Consider the following 18,176-nt stretch of genomic DNA (forward strand, 5'->3'; position numbering starts at 1 on the left):
CAGAGGAACAAAGAAGAGAACACCAAAGAGAATATCATAAACAATATCAAAGAGACTATCGTAGACGTCAACAAGAATAAATGACAGAAATTCAAAGACAAGAACAAAGAACAAGGTGTAACCAAGTTGATAGGGAGAGAGGCATGTTAGAAGAAGGGATGAACAAATAGTAGGAGAATTGGAAATTCAACAAACAGATGGAAGAAATGTGAAAAGAAATAAACGATGTCAAATTGCTCCAGAAACCCTTCTCCTTACAAATGAAGCACAACATGAGTGTGAAGAAAATGATGGCCAACCAATTGAAAGGTACAACCAACCATCTAATGCAAATATTCAGTTGGATGTTAAAAATGAAAATTCTAGATTAGTACAACGAGTATCTAAAACCCCAAAACATGAAAATGTTTTGAACATTAATGATGACGTTGATACAACTATGGAAAACACTACAAACCCAAATGGTCTTCTTCATACTGAGTTCAAAAGATTTCAAATGTAGTTTAGGCATCAAATAGATAGTTTGAAGGTTCTAAGTATGTGTCATGTTTGTCAAGAATCATATCTTTTTATGAAAGTTTCTCATACTTCTCAAGGCCTTATAATTAACAAGTGTTGACAAGAGAGAGGTATTCATAGATTTTCTTCTCTAAACCATATGGATCCTGGGTCTCAACCACAAATGCTTGCAAATTTGACCCAAGTTGAAGAGATGTTAATTGCACGTGTTAGTCCTATACTTCAAGTTACACATGCAACTGGAGGTCAATACAAGTACAAGGGACACACTATATGTTTTCCTCAACATGTTGAAGAAGTATCCAAAGTTTTGCCAAATGCAATTGAAAAGTTGCGAATAATTATTGTTTGTATATGGGATCAACATGGCACCTATCATAACTTTATTGTAAATAGGGAGTGTGTGTATAGAGCTTTAAGGTACAAAGTAGAAAATGACCCCTTCTATGCAGATGTTAGAATCGATGAAGGTTCTCTCAATGACTTGACCCAAATTTTTGATGAGAATATTTTTAATAGGTTGAAGACAATACACATGGAGTTTGATTTTGATGCAAATGAGGTCATTTTCGTTAGTCCACTCATGGAGGCAGATGAAGGAAATATACTTGAGCATACTACATCTATGGCCTCTAGACCAACCAATGCTCAAAGAGAAATGGAATTAATTCATGCATGGGTTAACAATCCTAATTTAGTTTCATCTCAGTTAATTGATTGGCCAACTATAGGAGCATCTCCTATCAATGAATATGTTATGTCAGGATTGGTGGATATGGCTTTTCCAACATTGTTTCCTGATGGAAGATGTGACTGGTTAGAACCAAGAATGAAGCAAGTTTATCTTCATGAATTTGCTAAACATCTGATTCAGTATAGGGATCGTCATTTTGGTAAACATCCAAGGTTTGGGTATTTTATGACAAACATGATAATGGGGCATCGTGCACAAAGTTCATCATTTGTATTTGTGAAAAGGAATTTACAAGATTTTCCAATTACAATCAATGAGTTACGTGGACATATGGATAATATTCCACATAATAATCTAGTTGATAGGTTGATGAGGTTTGGAACAAGTCTAATGGGCATAAGGTCATATTGGGCTAAATGTAAAGGTGGATTGATAGACTTGGTTCACCAACTAGGAACTCGTACAATTTTTTTCACATTAAGTGCAACAGACATGTAATGGCTTGATTTACATGCATTAATTCCTAGGACACCACCAACTAATCCACGGGAGGCTCAAAAATGGAGAAGATAGAATATCATTAACTATCCTCACATTGTTGCACATTACATGCATCTTAGACATACAATGTTTAGAAAAGAAATACTTTAAAAGGGTATGAGAGTCAAAGATGTTTGATGTAGATATGAGTGGCAACACTAGGGTTCACCTTATGTGCGTGGATTCCTATGGTTGGAAGGAGCACCAAACATGGACACTATTGATTGGTCAAATGAGCAAGAGAGGAGAAGTGCTAAAAGACATTTTCATTCCATTATTCATGCATGGAATCCTAGACATGATGCGCACCAAAGAAATATATAGGTATGTTTTAAATTATATTATCTCACATCTCACTATGTTATGATAATTACAGATTTATTTAAGCACAAATTCATTAACAACTAACTATAATTTGTACAACTATTTTTAGGCTTTTCAAAATTTTGGTCATCCATGTTTGAAAAATACTGCACAACTAGCATAGGTGAATATCGATCAAGACTATGAAGAGAAATTGAACTGTGTCGAAAGATACACTATCTATAAGGAGGGTGAATGCTTATGCAAAAAGAGGGGAGGAATGGTTCGTAGGTAAATGTTGTATGAATTTAGAGTTTTATGACTATTTAACACATCAATTATTTATGCACATCAATAGAAACTTATAATTTTATCCCTCCCAGGTATAATGCTCCTTGTCTAGTGAATCTGGGTGGGTCTAGATTATATGAGGATACAGAGACAGGTGAAAAATGGTTTGATCCAACAAGAAATGATGATAGAGTTAACACACATAATCGACACATCTTGCAACTTTGGAGGGAAAATGTAGATTGGAAACCTTTGCTTTCTAGACATGTAGTTATCAAGTATATTGCAGAGTATGCTTCAAAAGCAGAAAGAAGTTCTGAAATATATCAACAAATGTTGATGCATTTATCAAACTTGGAGAATCCAAATGATCTTGCAACAAGGGCATACAGAAAGCTTCTCACAAAAAAAATTATAGAAAGAGACATTGGAGCTCAGGAAACATGTCATATGTTGTTAGAACTTCCACTTATGGAGAGTAGTAGTCTAAAGTTTGTTAATCTAAATGTCTCACGTGAAGTTTTCAAACCTGTAACAATTAATATAGAGAATAATGAAGCAAATCATACAAAGTCTTTTATACAGGGGTATAAAACAAGACCCCTTTTTATGAAAGGTATAACATTAATTGATGTAGCAAGATCTTGGATATATAATCCTAAGAAAAGAGGAGATAACAAATGGGGGCCAAGATAAATAGCAACTATAGTTAGAGTTTTCCCAAGGCTTATATCGATTCCTCCATGAGACTCCAACAAATGGGTTGATTTTTGTTCATCTAAGTTGTTATTGTACAAAACTTTCCATGACATTGAGAGGGACATTGGTGATACTGATGACACTATAGTGGCCAATTAGGAGTCACTCTAATATACTCCTTCGCATGTTGAATGAGCAGACCCACTAAAAAATGATGAAGCTGCAAGTGACTCGGATGTAGAAGATATTGTATGTATTCAAGAAAATACTACAGAGCATGAATGGAAAATCATATCTAGATTACATTGTGGTCAACACATGCAATTTTCCGAAATAGACATGTTGGGAAGAAGAGATATTAATAGGAATACAAACTGGTCTATTGAATGTCAATGTGAAGATAATACTATTGCGACTATCAACTTCATTGGTGAAATGAAGAAACATCAATGTCTCATGTATGATGACATTCCAAAATGCATCAAATTTTCAAGTCTTAGTGGAAACCAACAAAAGGAAATTAACATTATTATGACACATTACCATAGCAATCAGGTGGGGAACCCTCTATGTATGATAATTTAAGGAACTACAAGAATGGGAAAATCTTATCTAATTGATGCCATCAATCAATCTCTTCATATGGATGCAATGCCAAATCCTTCTCCACTTCTATTACTCGCATTAACTGGAGTAGCAACTTTCAATATAGGAGCTTCAAAAATTCATTCAAAGATGCAATACCAATAAAAGATTTTACTCAACTAGAAGCAGCACGACTTACAAGTTTTCAAGAAGAAATGGATCACATTGGATATATTTTGATTGATGAAATGAGTTTCATTGGTCAAAACTTGCTAGAAAATATAGATTCTCATCTTAGACAAGCTTTCCCAAAAAATGTTGATAGAAGTTTTGCAAGTAAAGATTTTGTTGTTGTTAAGTGTATTGTTTATGTCAACTAATACATACTATTACTATCCATTTGTAGTATCCCTATTACATTTTAGGTGTATTGTTTATGCGAACTAATATTTACTATTACTATCCATTTGTAGTATTCCTAATACTTTTTTTCAACCTTTATTTTCTTTCTTTCAGCACTTTCTATTATTTTGGTTGGTGATCTTGGTCAATTACCTTTAGTCAATGATAAACCAAAATATGCTAGCCAAAGGTGAGCTAAATTATTGTGGCAAGAATTCAAAATAGTGGTTACATTAGATAAAATGTTTCAACAAGATGGTAAAGAAAATGATCAACAAAGATTTCATGAACTTCTAAGAAATTTGAGAAATGTGAATCCTAAAATAGATGATTGGAATCTTCTTATAATGAGGATCCCTATATGACTTGATGCTCCAACCAATGATGACTTTGACAAAGATGTACATTCATTCTCAACCAATGAGAATGTCCACAATCATAATAAGAGAATGTTTTACTCTTTGAGGTATCCTATTACACACAATCTTGCAACTAAGACAAGAAATGGTAACATAGTTGAAGATGGTTCAAGTGATGAACTTGAGTTAGAGTTATTGATCAGTAAAGATTCTAGGGTGATGTTGACTACAAATCTTTGGATAGAAGCTATCCTTATTAATGGACCTTTGGGATATATACGAAGTATTGTGTATAGACCAGGAACTAGTCCTCCTCAACCACCAACCTATGTCACTATTGAATTTGATAATTATTCTGGAATACCATTTGATGACCACCATCCAAAATTAGTTACTATAGCCCCATTATAGAAGGGAAGTACCTTCCAACTACCATTAAGATTAGCATGGGCATTGACAATTCACAAATCATAGGGACTAACTCTTCAAAAAGCAACAATTGATATAGATCCAAAGGAAAGAGCTGGATTAACATTTGTGCCTATTTCTCCTGTAAAGTCTATAGAAGGATTAAGAATAATGCCACAATTTACATATGACCGCTATGAAAAAATGAAAAGTAGGAATAACATTTCAAATAGGAAGGTAGTAGAAATGATGTTGAGAAGCCTTGAACATCAATAATGTAATAATGAGTTACTTTTACAAAAATGCATAGTCAATCATTCTTCTATTTTGTGCTAAATTTGTGCTTTATTACTTTGAAACAATGCATTGGTACTAGACATTACAAAATTATATTTTCTTACTCTTTAATGTCTATGAATGATCATTATAATTCCATGTTTCCATACACAAAATTTTGTTGCAATTTTTATGCAATATGGTTTTTACATTGATATAATCCACACTTCATAATGCTGGTTCACGTATTATGTTATGAAAAACATTTTAATTTCAAAATTATATCCCTCCAATTAAGTATCATTGCCATGATTTTGATTTTAAATTTATATCATATTTTGTTTCAGCTATGGTAGCTTCAAATAGAGAGTCAAGGATTGTTGACATGAGCCCAACAACTTCCATAGGCTCAAATCATTTTTTTGAGACAAAGTTTGATAGGTGCAAGCAGATAATTAAAGAGTCTTGTATAACTATGCTCATAGCTTTGGAGAATGCAGCTTTGGCAATTGATGATGTACAAAAAGTTGAGATAATTGAGATGGAAGATGTTGCGAGATTTGTCCATAACACATTTGGAAAAGTAGATGCATTTCCATCCATGATGAAAGAAGTTTACAATGATCATTTAACAAATGAAGGTCACAATACAACTTTTATCTCTGAAGAATATGTGATGTACTTATATCATTATGGAGAAATGTTCTCCATGTAAAGATTTTATATCTTCCAAATTTTCCATTTTACTTTATTTGAATAATTTTACTATGAGATATAATTCTCCTTTAATCTATGTATGCCATTAATAACATCTAATTTCACAACAAAGTTCCTTTTTTATTTCAACGGTACTTTCAATTTTTTTTGAACATGTAACCTTGTACTTTGTGGATCTAATACTAAACCCTTTACATGATAAATACACTCATATATTGCCTATTAAATTGATGAGCTAATTATAACACTTAACCTATTCCTAATGCTAAATCTAATTCTAACCTTATTTCAAATTGTGCGACCTAATTCTAACCATATATTATTCTGATAAACTTTAGCCTAACTATACCCCTAACCAAATTTGTAATGATAAGTCTAACTCTAATCCTAAATCTAAGTCAAACTCTAAACCCAACCCTAAGTCCAAACCTATCCCTAACTCTATGTCTAACCTGAAATCTAACATACACTATTTCGATAAACTTAAGTCTATAACTCTAACCCTAACTCCAACTCTAACCCTAATTCTACCCATACAATCTTACAATAAACATAACTCTATCAATACCCCTAACCATATTCATAATGATAAGTCTAATGTAATCCTAAGTCCAAGTAAAACTCTAACCCTAACCCTAAGTATAACCCTAACCCTCAGTCAAACTCTAACCCTAATTCTAACAATATATTATTCTAATAAAATTTATCCTAATTACAGCCCTAAACAAATTCGTAATAATAATTCTAACTCTAATCCTAAATCTAAGTCACACTCTAAACCCAACCATAAGTCCAAACCTATCCCTAACTCTAAGTCTTACCCTAAATCTAACATACACTATCTTGATAAACTTAAGTCTATAACTCTAACCCTAACTCCAACTCTAACCCTAATTCTACCCATATAGTCGTTCGATAAACATAACTCTATCTATACCCCTAACCATATTCCTAATGATAAGTCTAACTCTAATCCTAAGTCTAAGTCAAACTCTAAACCCAACCCTAAGTCGAAACCCATCCCTAACTCTAAGTCTAACCCTAAGTCTAACATACACTTTTCGATAATCATAAGTGCAAGTGAAAATGTAACCCTAAGTAATTTTAAAAATATAATTTACAAAAATTGTAATATGAACTCTAAGGTTAACTAGAAGCATATTCATAACACAATTAAATAAGTTAGAAAAAAATATTAAAAAATTATATAGTATTAGAGTAATTATTCCAAAAATCTCTCTCATGTGTGCTCCGACTGCTACTAGCTTATATATATAATGCCGAGAATCATCCTTCTCAAGGCACCTATTTTAATTCAAATCATATCCCACAAAAAAACCATATGATAGTTTAAATTCATATTTAAAGGTAGGGAGTCGTTATGTTAAATTATTGTGAGTTTAAAACTTCTGAGAAATTTAAAAACACATGGCAAGAAGGTGTCATAGTGCATCATCCATTTTGAATGTGAGAGTAGGTTTCTCGCAAGATTCTTTATTTTTTGCGTTTTTAAAATTAATTAATTTAAAACATTGATATTTAGATTACATGAATTTGATTTATGTTTTAGTAGAGGGCTTTGCATAAATTATTAGATTATTAGTCATAGGTGGAACACTTTTTAATTTTTGATATTGCTATTAGGATTTAACTCATGGGTCAATGAGTTTGACTGAAAATCACACAGTTAAATCCTGATAGCAATATCACAATTTGACTTGCTATGGAAATTATCTCCTGCTTATTAATTGATGAGCTTAAGGGGCTTTCTAAATGAATGGTTCATAAGGCACAACACTTGGTAAAGATTTTGTAAATGGGGTTGCAAGCTTTGGGTTTAACCATGGAGGAAACTCTGTAGTTAAGCGCATTTAGGCTGGAGTAGTACTAGGATGGGTGACCTCCCTGGAAGTGGTGCTTCACCCTTGTGAGCATCACCTAGATCCAATGAGTGCTAAGTGTTCCATTTACTCTCATGAGAGATGGATTCATGTTGAATCACTACTCATGAAACATGGGTCAATGAGTTTGACTCAAAATCACATAGTTAAATCCTAATAGCAATATCATAATTTGACTTCTTGTGGAAATTATCTCCTACTTTTTAATTTGCAAAGTGAATGTGATATCCTCAGAGTCCACGATAGTAAAAGGATAAGAGGGGCTTCATTTATATTAGTATCACCTGCCATTAAGCATAAATCTTTCAGAAATCTCATATTGCCTGGCATCAAATCATATAAATAGTTTTTATAGACCTGGTAGGTGGGATAACATGCAATGGGAGTCCATCATCATGTTGGTATCAACCAAGGGGTATTTAGGATTCTTAATGACTATGTTTTGACCTTCACTACAGCCACATTGGCATGAACAAAATATTCAGCTACTGAGACATTTCAATCCCAATGCCTATTGGTTGTACTCTTGCACCTTGTTGGGTACAAGCACTAGTATAATCTTTTGTTAGGGAGTATGTTAAAAGACCCTTAAGTGTTAATTCATTTCACCGTTGAAAGTATGTTAAAAGAAATACTTTAAAGTATGTCTTCATTATGTTAAAAGACATTCATTAAAGTATGTTAGGGAGTATGTTAAAAGACCCTTGTTGCCCGGTTATAAAATTGTTTCAATTTTATAAGCCATGGTTAATTTTGTAACTTGTCTAGTTTTAAGCTTAAAACTGGCCATTTTATCCCTGAATCTTTGTGAGTTTCTAAACCTTCATGTCTCCGGCTCGTTCTCAACTCCGTGCAGCACTTGAAATTTTTGAAAACTGACTTCTAAGTCTCAAGTTATTGCAGGTTAATGGAGAGACCCAAAATACGCGTTTTCAAGTTTATCATTAACCATTAACCTCTCAAAAAGGTTAATGATAACTTTCAAATCATGCATTTTGGAGTAGGTTAATTAACCTTTCTAAAAATGTGTATTTCTTAACCTCTCAAATAGGTTAATGATAATTTCCAAAACGCACATTTTGGAGTAGGTTAATTAACCTCTCCAAAAACACATATTCACTAACCTCTTTGACATTGTTATTAACCTCTTTGTAGTTGAATACTTTGAAAGATGTTGAATACTCCAGTTTCTCAAGCAGTCTTCTACGCCTGTGCTGGATAAAAATCCATGTGCCAATAAATGATAGCACCAAAAGGAGCGATAGCAAGAGAAGCATTGTGCTTCACGGGTTATACTTGATAGGTGTTTATCAAACAAAGGGGAATTGTGTGCCAAGATTTTACAATGTAACGTAGTTGTTGTGGATTGTAAGGTACCGAAGTTTCTGAGACTTCACTTGAAACAATCTCGAGGAATCCATGCCTTCCCTTATGAAGAGGCCATGGAATCTGCCTCTTTTATTTTGCCTGGTTGGATTCCTGCACACACTGCCAATGTTACAACTGCGAATGATCCATTGATTGGTAAGACTGTAAACGAATCTCCCAAGAGTGGGAAAACATCCAACAACTCAACCTCCGATACAGAAACTCCACAAAGTTCTGCAAACTCATGCTCTGCTTCAAGCTTAGACCAAAGTATGCCTCATCTTCAGCTTAAATCTAATGAGTTTTTGGGAAGCTCCAAACCAGCGCAGGTCCTTCTGAACATCTGAAAGAGAGAGTGACTGTATTAGATGAAGTAGCAGATAGTAATGGTGTGCGAGAGAAGACTGTTGATATTCAAGACTTGAACGGGGGAGTTCCTTCTGGTACTCAAGATTCTATGATCTCCAACCTACAGAAAGAGTTTGAGAAAGTTGCAGCAGAATTTGGCAAAAATATGGGCAGTCTTAGTCTCCCTGATACCGCTTTAATGACGCCTATAACTCTTGGTTCTAAAAAAAAGTGAATTTGAATTGTTTTGGCCTTTGCGTTGAGAATAGTGGAATGAAAGGAGTGTACAAATTTTCTGAGAGAATGATCCAACCTTCAGTCAAACAAACATAGGCAAGATATGCGAACTGAATAAGCATAGACAAAGGACCAATTGTTTTACCAAATGCTCGACCCTCTCTAGTTAGCGGCATTCACTTGATAGGGGGTGACGCCGCATGTGAATTGTTTGACACAATGCATTACCTTCAGTTTGTAATATGGAGGAGGAGATAAATGTGGCGGTGATTGGCTTTCCCATGGAATCTCATCATCATTACCTTCTCAACAATCTTGTTGAAGAAGCCACGGAAATGTAGAGCTAGAGAGTCGTGCATCATATCACCTTTTAAAGTTGGAGCCACAAAATTTTGCATCATATGTGAATACTGGCAAATATGTATGCTGCCCACTGGACCAATATGATGATATTGTTATGTGAAAGCTTCAAAGAGGAGGTTTAGTGAATGTAGACATCACATTTTACAGATCTCATAACCCAAATGTTCCAACACAATGCAGTATACTTATGGGATACAAATAAGAGCATTACCTCTAAGCTATTGACTGTGGATAGCGATGTTGGTCCAATAACTAGTGTTAATTGGACACCCGATGGGAAAAATATTGGCATTGGATTGACTAGTTATGCTGTACGAATTTGGGACTCAACATCTCATCAACAGTTGAGATCATTGAAAAGTCATCACGACCGTGTAGGCTCACTTTCCTGGAATGACACTATTCTTGCAACCGATAGTGAGGACATTAAAATAATAATTCATGATATCCGTATGGGTAATTTCAATGTAAAGACATACATAGGCCATGAGCAGGAATTGTGTGGATTAAAGTGGTCCTTATCTGGCAGGCAACTTGCGAGTGAAGGCAGCGATAACTTGCTTCATATCTAGGACAAAAACATGTCATACTCTAATGGTAGAAATCGGTATCTTCACAGAATGGAGGGACATAATAATGCAGTTACAGCCTCGACGTGATGCACTTTCCAGCACAATCTTTTGGCATCTGGTGCAGGTCTTGCAGACCAACCAATTAAGTTGTGGAATAGTCTCAGTGGAGCGTGCCTAAAGACAATTGACACCAACTCTTTAGTTTGTGCACGTGGGTATTGCGAAAATCAATTGACTTTATGGAAATAATCATCCATGACAAAGATTGTAGAGCTCACTGGCCATACTTCAAGGGTGCTGCATCTCGCACAGAGTCTAGATTGGTTCTACTATTGCATCAGCTGGAGTAGACGAAACACTAAGGCTTTGGAAATTCTTTGGAACTCTTGATACCTCAAAGAATACCAAAACTAAAGAGCCAAAAAGAAAACCACCTATTCTCCAGCCAAGAAAAAGTTTGGATCTTCTACGAGGACTCAGAGCACAGAAGTGAAAGAAACAAATACCTTCTTCAAATAAAATGTTCTTGCGAAGTGACAATTTATCTTCTTCATTCAAGATTGTAGCATCACTATTTAGACTACTGTCAGTGCATGAGCAATTGATGTTGTGAAAGATTATTTCTTTGTCCATATTCAATATGTCCAACTTGGTGATGATCATGAAGGACTCTTATCGAGTAACACAATAAGTCAATGATTCAACCGTCTGAAGACATGTTCCAAGCTATACATTTCAATTAGTGGTCATTGCTATTTGAGGTTAATTTTGTTAAAGTTAATTAACCTCACCCAAATCACGTATTTGGGAGGTAGTTATTAACCACAGAGGGGTAGTTATTAACCTCTGTGTCTATATAAGAGCTCTTTTGGGCTTTGTAAGGGGATTTTTTGTTTGAAAAATAAGGGGACACTATGCTGAAATTTTGATTGAGGGGTAAATTTTGGAAAGTATGTACACTTTTTATCTCTGAAATTGAAAAATCTCTTTTGTCTTCTTGGTGCAAGGAAATGAAATGAGATGTGCTTTGGGTTTCTTATTTTGAAATCAAAATTGTTATATGCAGTAGTAGACATTCTCATGGTGCTATGCGAGTATTTATGAATGTTAATGAATGTGTTTGATAATACCCGTTGCTTTCAAGTGTAGTCCTTGATCACCCTTGTTATCAATCTTGTTTATCGAAGAAGGTCGTGAGGGCGTGTGGTGCATTCGTCTTGGATGACTTTCTCTTGAACTTTTAAGTTTTAAATTCTTTATTTGAAAATCTTTTAAAAATTACATCATACGAGGGAGCTACCCCTCTAAATGCAGAGGAAGACCGCATACCAAGGGCCTCTCCAACTGTTGTGAACGGTTTGTCACACACTCCATTGGGCAAATTCTACTGTGACAAATGTTTACCAACAACCCTTAAGTATTGATTACATTGCATGCGAAGACATTCGCAACCACCACAAAGAAACTTTAAAAGCGAACAACATAAATTTTTTTTTGAAGGACCAAGACTCTTGTTAAAAGACCCTTAAGTATTGATTGCATCACATACGAGGACATTCACAACCATCATAGAGAAACTTTAGAAGTGAACAACATAAAAGACTTTTTTTGAAGAACCAAGACTCCTCAAGGGGGCCATTTTACTTATGTAAATTCACAACAAAAATGACAGCCCGAATAAATCATATCAGACTGACTAGAAGTTTTATGTGAGTCCCTTAGACTTATAGCCTTATGAACGTCGTTAAAAATCTTTCTTCCTCTTCTTTCCAAATACACATATTGGAAATACCTATAAATTTATATGAACATGTTTGGGCATCATTTACTTACCTTAGCTAGTGTGGGCCCATAAGCTTGGACCCGTGGACCCATCCCCGCGAAGAATCACCGCTTTAACATATATGATCTGTTTTTAAATCAACTTACAATCTGGACTGACACATGTAATTACCTATTCTGATGTGTTCTTCATACTCTATACTTGTTGGACTTGTTCCTGATTTTTACGCCGAAGGCGCACCCTTTTCCAATCAACGGTTGTCGATGCTTCTTACGCGTGCAAGACGATGGCGGCCATCGTGGTCATCCATTCCCTCCCACCTCCTTGCCTGGTTGGTGTGGTGAGAAACACCCACGTGGCAGCCCTTCTAAGTTGTTCTCTCGTCGCACATACGCAGCCCACGGAGCTGCTTGCTAGGCCGCGGAGGGGTTTGGGGGATAGGGATGCACCAGGTAAGTCTCTGCTCGCTAAGCCACTGAGGGGCTTGTACGATGCCAACTATAATGTCGATGAGAAGAGGAGATCTTTACCCTTCTTGCCCAGGTGAAAATGCCTTCTGCCGCGGAGCTGGTTCCTGCATACGGTGGCCACCTTAGTGTGCTATATAGGGGGGCCATAAGTTGTTGCTCAACATTCTCCCACCCATGCTTTGCTTTTGGTTGATATTCATCTTCATCCAGGTTCCACTCGGGGACCAGGTTTGTGCGAATTTGTTGGATAGATTTGTTTAGGTTCTTTTCCAGTAATTCTTTATATTTGGAATGTACTCTTTACATCCTTAGATGATTCTGTATTGACACATTTTCAATTGTTGTGTGCAGGTTTTGTTATCGAATCTTATGCTACAAGGTTTTGGGCGTTGCTGCATATAGAAAACCAGTGTGTTTTGTAGATGATCTTAGATGAATGCGGTGAGGACTTTTAAAACATGTTAATTTCATCCTCTGCCAATGCCATTTTGGCAGTGTTTTAGATGCCTGTGTCTACATTTATTGACCTGAACGTATGTGCACCTCTTCTTCTATAAATGGTGATCTTTGACAATGGCCCACCTTCTAAACCCGTAAAAAATTCCTAAATTACATGATTTATTGTAGGGAACGAAATCAGATTTAAAAAGTCCTGTTATGGCAGTATCCTCAGGCTACTTTAGTCGATTGTGGGGTTTGTTTTGCATATTTTTATGATCGTGACCTCTACAAAATGGGCAGAGAGCATGGTTGAGAAATCCAAGCTGCTAATTAAGACCAAAGTAGGTGAGGTCAGGATGTGCTTGAGTGGTTCCAGGAGTGTGGCCGGTATGTTCGCTTAGGCCCGATTTGGTTGCTGGAAGATGAGGGCCAAAACCGGGAAAACTTTTGTGTTTGGTTGGTTAAAATTATAACCTGGTTTTCAATTTCATCTTCCAATTTTGGTCAAAAATTGGAAGAAGTTTCTTCCAACAAAAAGGTGGAATTCGAAATTAAAACCAGGTTTTGAATTTTATGACAATTTTTTTAATAATATTGTGGGGTCCACAGTATATTCATCTTCCGTGTCAACCAAACGGACCATTGGCTTTCCAAACCACAAAACCAGATTTTCGAAAACCTGGTTATAAATAACTTGGTTATGTCAAAAAAATTATCTTCCCCAACCAAACGGGGCCTTAGTAGGGTAAGAAGGGCCTTAATTAGGACATCATTCATTTGTGGTACAGTTTGTCAGCACATTGTAAGAGTAGAGTTAGTTTTTATAATTTTTTAAGGGCACCCTTAAATTTATGGGTTTGTCTCATATATGTTTTTATGTGCCCCGTCCAGGTTGAGATGAATCCACTATCCCACTTCTTTCTCTATTTTTTATCACTAAGAATGCTTGGCATCAACTCATGAGATCACTGCCATATGAAATTGATGATAAAATTTGACCTCCTCTGCTACCATGGGTGATTATCATGTCCTTAGCATCACTGATACCCGACTTGTCAACCTGAAAAGTCTGCAACTATATTTTTTTCCATTACCTCCACCTGTATTTTTCTAGCTACTGTTTTGCATATTCATTTGGCAAACCATAACAGCCAAGTTGTTGGATCCAATGCCATTGACAATAAAATTTATTACATAAATATGTCCAAACAAAATAAGAACACTCTGGTTTGCATCCCCCATCTCTTTAGCGGTGGAAAATGCATAATATGTGGCAAGATCTAGCATGACTACGCCATTTGAAGGGTAGCTGATGCTGCTGGTAGAACAATAACATTTAGAGTAGAGCTGTCAAGAGACAAGTAGGTCTACCAGGGTCCTTTGTTCTACAAAGACCATCATTCTCAGGCCTAACTTTTTGACCTCCCATATTGAGTCAATATGCAAGCCCTCTTGATGTGATTTTTTTGCAAGATGAAGAGGTCTACATTCTTTTAATCTTACTCACTATGCATCACAACCTTGTACATTTTGATGGCGTGATTAACATATTATCCTTAATAGTTCATTGATCAGAACACCTTGTAGATTGTCTCTTCTCAGCAATGGTATACCTACATAACACTCTAAAATAGATTCTCCTGTTGCCAACTGGATAAATTGACCTTTTTCCATCCATCAAAGCTCTATGTACCCATATAGCAGCCCCCATCTTCCCACGTGTAAACTCCAATGCATGAGAGAAGTGACTGATAATAAGGATCTGCATCTTGCTCTTTGCTGCACATTATTGTCAATCTTTGTGATATCATCTATACCTTGTGTGCATCTTTGTTTGATGTTGTTCACGGTCATCTGTTAGATATTCTCTTTAGGACTGATGCTTTTACTTAGTTTCTTCCTTTCATTCACCATTTGTTACCCAACAATAAAGCGTGGAGTAGACAGTAAATTATAGAAATTTCTTTTGCATAACCCTTGCCTTAAGAATGAGAATGGAGTAGAATGTAAAACAAATGGGTGCTACTGTGAGTTCCACATTTAGACATATGCATGCTCTTGTGAAGAGCGGAGATGATGAAAACAAATACTTTTGTGCTTGGGACACCTCCTCTAAATGTATTACAGCCAGAATTTCGGATGCAATAAGCATAACAGTTTATCATGCCACAAGAGCTTAAAAAAATGAAACCAAGCTAACACCCACATAGCATACCTTGGAGACCTCAAGGTTGTGTGTGGCATTTGAAGCAGGTCAGTGAGATTGATAATTTATCATTTTCCAGAACTCTTTCTTGATAGAATTCAAGATCCCCTGATTTATTTATGCACCACTCCAATTCATCCCATGTAATTCTGATAGTATTCAAGATCCCCAGATTTTTTTATACCACTCCAATTCATCCCACACAATTGTGATAGCTATAGCATTTTCAATGTTTTTTAGCTCGAAAAGTTAGTAAAGCTTTAATTTCGTAGTTAGTGTAGGACCCACCATGGCCGCAATGTGGCATGGGCTCTCATGGAAGAAGATTGGCAATTTTTTTTTAAAAACATCAATTTTTAAATTCCTTGAAATTTGTTGTTGTTGTTGTCATGAGATTGAGGGATACTTTTCAATTGTGGGTTGAAAAAATAGAATAGCTCCCTCCTCCATATTGGGGCTACGGTTATCAATAAGATTTAGGTCTTATATAAATATAAGACTAATTAGAGTCAGTATTATGATTAATTTTCAAGATACCAATAATTTTATGAGGTCTTTCAATAAATAGAGAGGATAGTATCTCCAAGGACTTAATGGTACATTTATGTTCTAAAGAGAAAAATTAAGCAATTGATCCATATTTACTCTGAGAATAGTATCTCCATGGACTTAATGGGACATTTATCTTCTAAAGAGAAACAATAATTCTTTCTCTCCATTTATAATACTAGATATGTTGTAGGATTTGTGGGCCTAACAACTTATGCTGGGATTTGTAACTTGAACTCTCCTAAAATAAGGGAAAGTGTTTACAGTTCTTGAGTGGCTGAGGCAGCTGGTCAACTTGGTGGCAAGTTTGTTAAGTTGCTAGGTTGTTATGTGGTTGGAAGTGTCAGCAGGAAACCCCACAATTAGAGCTACAACTTTATGAAAACTGAGCGTGTCCACTCAACTTATAAACATGTTTATTAAATGTTATTTGATTAGTATGAGTGAATATTAATTCTCCTTGATAATCATTTATTTATTACTATTATTTAATTATCCTATTTTATTCATCCAATGATCAACTAACTATTAGATATATATTAGATTTCATTATTAGGGGGATATTACATCCACCCACAACCTTTCATAGATCGTTGTAGATATAAATACAAGTCAAGTGGTGTCATGCCCAAAATAACGGGACAAAAACACACAAATTTTTATGTGTGGCAAGGCACTTGCTCACATAACAAGTCACAGGTTTTAGTAAAGCGCTAATAACTAGAAGGTCTAAAGTAAACTTTTGTTCATATTCTTACTCAAAATATTGACTATCAAAATTATTCGAGACAATTGTTTCATAGGTGAATTCAATGTTAAAATGTTCATTTGACCGAATCTTAACCAATACACTATTGTCCTTAGTTACATATAATTTTTTATCAAAACTATAAATAATAGAAATTAAATCTCCCAAGTCATTAAATCATTTAAATTTAATCGTAACACAACTTACAACCTCTATCTTACCCTTATTTAGCAATTCATTTCACTTCCCCTTTTAAATAATTAAATGTGTTAAAATGAAACAATTCGTCTATTCCTTTATTTAAATAATACCATTTATTTATTTAATAAAATACATTTAACAAAGGAAAACATCTAAATGTTTTAAACTAATCCAAAATGCCACCACTTTCTCTAAATCATATTATTACTATCCTAAACTAATTATCCATTTATCTCCTTTTTAAGAGAAACCTAACAAAATACATTTATTCAAAATTAAATGAACTACCATAATAAAATAAACCAAATCTAAAAATAATTAAAAATAAATATCCTAAATCTATCTAAATCTTACCTCCTGACATCTAACCCACCCCTACTAACTCCACACCTAACTAACCATATAATTAAATCTCTATCAAATCCCAACATAACTTTATGTCACAATTACTAAACTTAATCAACATTCTAATAAAACTAACTTAACTAATCTAAACACATACTAACTAACCTAACTATATTTACCTACTAACCCATTAATTACTTTTCCCTAACACCTTTCAAATTAATATTATTACTAACTAATTTGTAAACGTTACTTAAACACCTACTAATCCTAACCTTTCCTACTTGCCTTGGGCGGTCCTCAACACCCCTGCACGTGGACCCATGTCTAAAATTTCAGCCCAAGGTAGACTTTGTCCCTATTACAAAGTGGGTACATTTGGCATCATAAAGGCTTTGTTTTAAAGTCTAAAATCTCCCTTGAATATGATTGAATATGATTGGAGGAAGGTTTAAAAAGGAAGTTTGAAATTGAGTAATGACATTTATTGTTATACTAACACCTTTTGACTTTGCTTCCATTTTTTTCTAAAGGCTACATCCATTCCAAAACCATTTGGAGAAAGTCTCAGGATTTAAAAGGGATGACATCAACAAGCTGAAGGAGCTATTAAGAATTAAAGTTTAGTGGTTGGAGGGTAGAGATAAGGTAAGGATGAGATAGGATAGAATTATTTCAATTGCTTTATTCTCTTTGAAAAAAAAAATTATTTATTTTATGTAATGTATTTTATAATTACCAACTATTAATTGAATAATGAGAAGAATTTTTAACAGGGAATCTTTGAGGGAATATGCTCTATTCCAAAGTAAATAAAAGTTTCTCATACAAAAGGAAAAGAGCATATTTGC

The 18,176-nt window shown here is 34.9% G+C and overlaps 1 long non-coding RNA gene and 1 pseudogene across 1 annotated transcript; both read left to right on the forward strand.

The window, feature by feature from the left end:
* The first annotated feature begins 10,171 nt into the window (after positions 1-10,171).
* On the forward strand, positions 10,172-11,075 carry LOC149562333 (cell division cycle 20.2, cofactor of APC complex pseudogene; annotated as a pseudogene).
* Positions 11,076-12,570: 1,495 nt separating this feature from the next.
* On the forward strand, positions 12,571-13,501 carry LOC149562334 (uncharacterized). Its single transcript, XR_016363493.1, has 2 exons — positions 12,571-13,063; positions 13,187-13,501. It is a non-coding gene; the product is annotated as an uncharacterized LOC149562334 (long non-coding RNA).
* Positions 13,502-18,176: the final 4,675 nt, after the last annotated feature.

This window comes from Cupressus sempervirens, chromosome 4 (assembly GCF_028749045.1).
Source record: "Cupressus sempervirens isolate cs-2001-9-10 chromosome 4, ASM2874904v1, whole genome shotgun sequence".
NCBI classification, from domain to species: domain Eukaryota; kingdom Viridiplantae; phylum Streptophyta; class Pinopsida; order Cupressales; family Cupressaceae; genus Cupressus; species Cupressus sempervirens.